Source organism: Phalangium opilio, unplaced genomic scaffold, assembly GCF_054372755.1.
Source record: "Phalangium opilio isolate 3A_F unplaced genomic scaffold, DU_Popi_V2 ptg000078l_1, whole genome shotgun sequence".
Lineage (NCBI taxonomy): Eukaryota > Metazoa > Arthropoda > Arachnida > Opiliones > Phalangiidae > Phalangium > Phalangium opilio.
This window is the reverse complement of record NW_028324186.1, coordinates 1,949,170-1,956,626: the sequence shown is the minus strand read 5'-3', so window position 1 is coordinate 1,956,626 and position 7,457 is coordinate 1,949,170.

Here is a 7,457-nt window from a genome sequence, read left to right as displayed (position 1 = left end):
ACATCATCAGAAGTTCGATTCTCGTCGGAGCTCGTAGTTACGTTATTTTAACTAGTTTTTGTAGGTATTAAAGATTGAAAATCTCTCAAATTAATAGTTTCTTGAGATATGCATTTTTGTGTTTGGTGTGTGGGGTTAACTTAAGTAAGAGCCGACATTGACAAACATAATGATTGTAATTTAAAATCAATTTATTAATGACTACATTAAACGTTAAACTTATACAATGTAAACGAACTAATCACCGTCACGGCGCGCGTAGGAATGTTCCCTGTTCTAGCCTCTCTTATCATTTATATACAACTTTTGGCCTATTCTTTATCTTGCGTTGTTACATAAAAAACTATGTCGACTACTTTTTTATATACACAACAATATCCCCTTTTTTTAAAAGACCTAATCTATCGGGTGGTTTAATTCGTCGGCCGGAAGTTCGTCTGACTTGAGCGGAGTGATTTCCTTGAATGTCGTTATCGTTGGTAAGGGTAGATCCGGCAGTTGCTGAGGGTTCTGAGGTCGATGATTTAGATTTGGCTTTGGACGTCGCTTCAACAGGAATTGGAATGACGTTGGAGGTAAAAGGTTCTGGCTGCAAGGTTTGATCAGTCGACTCGAGGATGACTTGTTCAGCAGTTTGCCTTTGGGTCGTGCCTCCTGATTCGTTGATTGTAGGTTCCGGAAAATCTAAAGGATAGCTGTATGGTTCAAGCTCGGGATCAGTTTCCGGTTTATCGCTGTTAGATGAACGTCCTCGTAGCTGGTTTGAGTGCTTTCGCAATGTCCCGTTTTCGGAGTTGACCTCGTACATCGTATTGCCCAGTCGTTTAGTAACTAGTGCTGGAAGCCATGTGGTTTTTCTTGATTGATTATGAACGTTGGCATAGACTGCATCTCCTATATCGAACGATCGATGGTGCGGTTGCTTTTAATGTGATGTCTGAACTTCTTGTGTAGATAAATTTTTCGGATGAAGTAGGTCTAGTCTTGTTGTGATATTCCTCCCGAAAAGTAGTTCAGACGGTGACTTTCCAGAATTCAGTGGAGTGCGTCTATAGTTGATTAGGATTCGTGCCAAACGTTGTGCTAGGGTTCCTTTTCTGTAAGTGTCGAAGCCATGATTTAAGACGTTGATTTCTTCGGTTGTTAGTCCGGGGTTCTTTTTAAGTGACGTTTTGATTATTCTGACGCTCCTCTCCGCTTGTCCATTTGAAGCTGGGTGGTATGGTGCGATCGTAAGATGTTTTATACCATTCTGAGACGTGAATAATTTAAATTGTTCGCTTGTGAATGACGTGGCGTTGTCGCTGACCAATGTCTTCATTATCCCGTATCTAGCAACGTGGTCTCTTAGTGCTGTGATTGAAGATTCAGATGAGGTGTTGTTCCTTATGTAGACTTCGATCCATGATAAATAAGTATTTTCCATCAAGAGGACCGGCATAGTCAATATGAGTTCTTTCCCAAGCTTCATTGGTGATTGGCAAAGGATTGTAGTTTCGTGGTGGCATGGCTGCGTTTTCATTACAAGTTTTGCAATTCCTCGCCATTTCTTCAATTTGCTGGTCAATTTTTGGCCACCACACGGTTGTGCGGGCTTTGTTTTTCATACGAACGATGCCGTTATGTGTCGTGTGAAGTTCTTGCAATATTGCAGGCTGCAAACTTTTTGGTACAACGGCTCTTGATCCAGTTATGACTATATCAAGCGCAATGGATAGTTCGTCTCTTTTCTTGAAAAAGGGCGTTAATTCGGGCTCAATTTCTGATTTCGACGGCCATCCATGGAGTAAATATCCCATGACTGTCTGTAGAGTTGGGTCTTGTGATGTTGCTTTCATCATCGTGGTAGTGGTAATTGGTTGGTTGTTCAAATCTTCAAGTAGTAGCACATATTCTTGAGGTTGAGATGTAATGAAATCGTCGGTTATCAATGGTAGACGACTGATGGCGTCTGCGTTCGAGTTCAATATCCCTTTTTTGTATACGATCTTGTAATTGTGTGATGATAGGAGAAGTGCCCATCGTTGGAGTCTGGAAGCGGCCATCGGTGATATAGGTTTTTTCTCTGATAAGATTGATACTAATGGTTGATGATCCGTGAGAAGAGTAAATGTCCGTCCGAGTAGATCTCTGAATTTGGACACTCCATAGACTCGTGCGAGGGCTTCTTTTTCTATCTGGGGATATTTCTTTTCCGCCGCGGTGAGAGTCCTTGATGAAAAAGCAATCGGTCTCTCTACACCGTCGATTATGTGCGATATGACTGCTCCGATTCCGACAGGTGACGCGTCGCAGGCGAGTAGAACGTCCATTGTTGCGTCGAAATGCGTTAGTACATTGGAGTTTTTAAGAGCGAGCTTGGCTGTTTTCATCACTCTTTCTTGATCGTCTCCCCAAGTCCATACTACGGATCTCTTCAGAAGGTTGTATAATGGTGACAGCAGCGTCGAATTATTCGGTATGAACTTCGAGTAATAATTGAACAGTCCCAGGAACGAGCGTAGTTCATCGGCGTTCTTTGGGGACGGCGCTTCCATTATGGCCTTCAATTTTTCCTCTTGCGGGTGAAGTCCGTGTTGATCAAGTCTGTAGCCCAGAAAGTCCAGTTCGGGTACCATGAATAGATACTTGTCCCTGCGTAGGCGTAGGTTAGCGTTTTCTAGTGTTGTTAGTACTTGATCTATTCTTTTTAAAGAGTCTTGGTCGTCTCTTCCACCGATGAGTGTGTCGTCCTGGAACGGGCAAACACCATCATGCTTGGCAAGTAATATTTCCATTTGCTTCTGGAATATAGCGCTGGCTGATGAAACTCCGAAAGGTAGGCGGTTGTAGGCGTATAATCCTTTCGGCGTGTTGACGACCACCAGTTTCTTTGATTCTTCATCCAGGGCTAACTGGTTGTATGCGTCGCGCATATCTAGTCTTGCGAAAACTTTGCATCCAGCCATTTTGGCAAAGACATCTTCAGCCTTGGGTAATGGATAAACTTCCGTGTCGATCATCAGGTTCGCTGTGATCTTGTAGTCGCCGCATATCCGCACTGTTTTATTAGGTTTCAGTACTGGTACTATTGGTGTGGCAAAGTTGGAATGAGGAATTGGTTCAATGATCCCCATTTTCTCCAGTCTATCCAGTTCCTCGTTGACCTTTTCCTTCAGCGCGTATGGTACGCTTCTGGCTTTATAGAACTTGGGTGTGATTCCGGCTTTAGTGTGTAGATGTACCTTGACATCTTTCAGACAACCCATGGTGTCTGAGAATAGCTTCTTGTGTTTGTCCAGGATTGCCGTTACTTCAGGATTATTTCTATTAATATGGTTGACGTGGAGAGCTTGAAATGCAGGGTCTTCAATTCGTAGTGAAGAGTAAATCCATGCTCGACCGCAAATTGTGGGTCTGTTGTCACTGGCAATTAATAGTGATAGCATCGCTGATCGTCCGGAAAAGTTTACGTGGACTGTGGTTTGTCCAAGGATGGTTACAGGTTCCCCGTTGTAGGCGATAAGCGTTCTTTCCGGGAAAGGTTCTATGACTTCCGTTGTGGATATGGTTTTGAATTTGTCCATGGGCATAATGGAATATGCGGATCCGGTATCGTATTCCATATGCGTGGTTTGGCCATTGATTTCGCATGCGATGATCGTTGGTTTCGGAGGTTTTTCCTGTTTCAAGCAGGTTCCATCGGTTTTCAAGTGGAAGACTTCGTATCCATGGTGTTCCTGATGGTTTTTGCCGGTGTCTGTCGAAAATTGGATTGGTTCTTCCGAGGTGATCAAATTCGTGTTGTGACGTTGTTGTCTGGGAATCGTTCTCTCAGCGAGGCATGCTCTGGCGATGTGGCCTTTTTTGTTACACTTTAAACACGTAGCATTGAGGTATGGACAACTTGACGGTATGTGGTTGGATTCCTTGCAACGAATACAGCTACGTTGATGTGTAATATCCGGTTTCCTCGCTGGTGGATTGAACGTGGGGTTTTGAGATTTCGCTTGAGACGATTTAGCGTGAGATCTGCGTCTACGGTTGTGTATTGCGTTGACTACTGTTGAGCTGGCGTTAGGGCCTTGCTTCAATTCTCTGGAGTTTCGGGCAGCGGTTTCCATGGAGATTGCCGTGGTCGTTGCTATTTCCAGGGTTATGTCCTTTATAGTAATCAGTCGCTCGTAGATTTGTTGGTTATTGATTCCGAATATCAACCGATCACGTATCATTGTTTCCAGGTCTTTAAATTTACAAAACTCACTCATCTTTCGTAGCTCTGTGAGGTACGTGGCAATGGTTTCTCCGGGATGACGTGATCTGCTGTAGAATTTTTCCCTCTCTGCGATTTCAGTCGGAATGGGGTTGTAGAACTTTTTCAACGTGTCCAAAACTGTCGCGTAAGTACAAGCGGCATCCTGTGGTGTGACTGGATTCAGGATACTTCGAAGAGTTGTGTATACTGTAGAGCCAACGCAAGTAAGCAAGTGTGTTTTCTTCTTATCTTGGTCCGTGATGCCCATAGTTTGGAAAAAGAATTCCAGCCGTTCCGCGTAAATAGTCCAAGTTTCCAGATTTTCATCGAAAGGGTCAAATAGTCGACCAGAAGCCATGTCGTTTCTGTGCGAACTGCTCCCGATGTAACCGAAAAGATGAGTCTAACGTCAACGTCCGCGTGTTTTTTAAAAGTTCGTAGTGTCCGTCGCCAATTTTTGTGTTTGGTGTGTGGGGTTAACTTAAGTAAGAGCCGACATTGACAAACATAATGATTGTAATTTAAAATCAATTTATTAATGACTACATTAAACGTTAAACTTATACAATGTAAACGAACTAATCACCGTCACTACGCGCGTAGGAATGTTCCCTGTTCTAGCCTCTCTTATCATATATATACAACTTTTGGCCTATTCTTTATCTTGCGTTGTTACATAAAAAACTATGTCGACTACTTTTTTATGTACACAACATGCATATATGCAAACAATAGGGTGAAAGTACGAATGAGTTAGTTTAGTTGAACTTTCTGAAATATTCATTATTCATCCTGCATTACAATTAGGGCTTAGTGGTTAAAGCGCCTGTCTAGTAAACAGGAGATCATGAGTTCAATTCTCGTCGGAGCCTCGTAGTTATGTTATTTAAACTAGTTTTTGTAGTTATCTTCCTTGATATTGGTTTGGTATTGTCAACACTTTGTTTCGATGTATACACTCCATGCTTTCGCATCGTAGGTTGACGGCGTCTCTTCTCGGGGAATCCCTGGAGATCTCCACCGACCGTGGCTCTCCACAGGGAGGGGTTCTTTCCCCTCTTCTTTGGTGCCTGGTGATGGATGATATGCTGGGTCGACTCGGGGAGAAGGGGGTCACTGATGTGGCTATGCGGATGACATCGCGGTGATTGTTACAGGGAAGTTCCCTGCAACTATCGCTGCACTGATGAAAACTGTCTTGCATGATGTTGAGGAATGGTGTATGGGAGTCAACCTTACCGTCAATCCCAACAAGACTGTCCTTATACCGTTTACCCGGAAAAGTACCAATGACCTCTTCAATGATATTTCCTTCTTTGGACAGGTTTTGAAGAAGTCCACCGAGATCAAGTACCTTTGCGTGACCTTTGATGCCAAGCCTACTTGGAAATACCATCTCGATCTTAGCATCAAGAAGGTCAAAATTCAATTTTGGCGTATAAGAAGTTCAGTCAGCAAATCCTGGAGCTTAAGCCCCAGTGCCGTGAACTGGATTTATACCAGGATCATCCGGCCGGTTGTCTCCTATGGAGCTCTTGTCTGGTGGTGAAGGGTTCGCCTTAAAACAGGCCAAGATGAACTACGCAAGCTTCAAAGGCTGGCGTGCATCGGTATCACGGGATCTATGAGGACAGCCCTCACAGGTTCTCTGGAAATCCTGCTCAATATGCTTCCTCTCCACCTCTTTATTGAGGAAGAAGCTATTTTGGGAGCCTAACGCTCAACAACCACGGCTGGTTCTGGAATTTTAGTCACACCAAGCTTTTCAGTGAGTACAGCAGTCTTGAGCCATCACTTTTTGGACTGCGATGACTACCTTTTGGGGAAATCGTAATTTTCGGATTTTATTTTAAAAAATGAGCATAATGAGGTAAAAAATGGTTTTTAATTTGAAATATTTTTTATATTTAGAGTTTTTGGTACAAGAAATAGTAATAAAATTAAAGAAAAACAAATGAATTATTTCCTTGGCTTCTTGAATGGCGGCAATTGGTCGTCACTGGATGATTCACTTTCATTTGTAGCTGTAAGTTTTTAAAAAACTATGATTAGTACTCATCATGGCATTTTATTACGCATTCGCTTAGCTTACCCTTTTTTTTTCATTGTTTTAGTTTTTTTAACCTTTTTTTTACTTTGCCTCTTTCCTTGGCCGTCTTTCGCCGTCCCTTCACCTTTTTCTTTTACTACTTGATTTTCATACGACGTTGTCGCGATGTTCAAATCCAGCTCTTTTCCCGGTGTGGAAGGTCGGGAAGGATCTTCGCCAAAATTAAAATTAGTAAACATTTTTCAGAACACAATGAAAACCAAAATTATATCGGTCCAGCTCACCAGAACTTGAACATGAACTTGGAGTATATTCCGGAGACCGAGTAACGGGAAAAACTTCCGTGGTGGACGTTTGTTCCGGTTCCGAATCTTCGTCTAAAATGTTTTTAATAATCTTAGATTTTTAGACAAATAGGAAAAGTAAGTTTCAATTGTACCAACCAGATTCCGAATTTTCTTCAACTCCAAAATGAGTGGCTATTTGTAGCAACGAGTCGTCTAATTGAAGTGTTCCATGATCTTTTATGATTTTTCCGAATAATTATATCATGGAATAAAATTTTTCAAGCGTTATATCGTGTTGTTCCAGCTTTTTTCTTATTTTATCCGCTTGTTCCTGCTGATGCATTTTAACTTTGTATTCTTCACTTATTTTTGGTATTGGTCAATTTTCTGGTCAATATCCGCAATGGCGTCTACAAGCTTTTTTCTATTAGATTTTAATTCGGCTACTGAATTTTCAAGAAGCCTAATGGTGCCAGAAATTGTTGACAATTCTGACTAGTTAATTTCGGGCAGGTTAGGCACATTTTTTAAGCCTGTAAAATAGGTAATATATTCATTAATAGAGAGGTAAGTAGGTAACGTCTCAAATCTCTGTATTATTTAAGAAGTAATCTTATTCACCTGCCACGCGAAAACTTTTGTCAAAGACCCCTTCTACACCGCACTGTTTAAACTTCAATAATCTTCTTTGGTCTACGCACAGCGGTTTCGACCATATTGGATTTTTATCCAAAAAGCTTCCGTATGCTGATACGACCGCTTCCCCCTTCAGAAGGTTTGTTTACCTTCTGAGAGAGTTTCCTTAGATAACAAGGTTAATTTTAAACAGGGTGGTTGATTTTTTGGATTCTTTCAAAAAAAATCGACTTTTTTTATTTAAATCGGA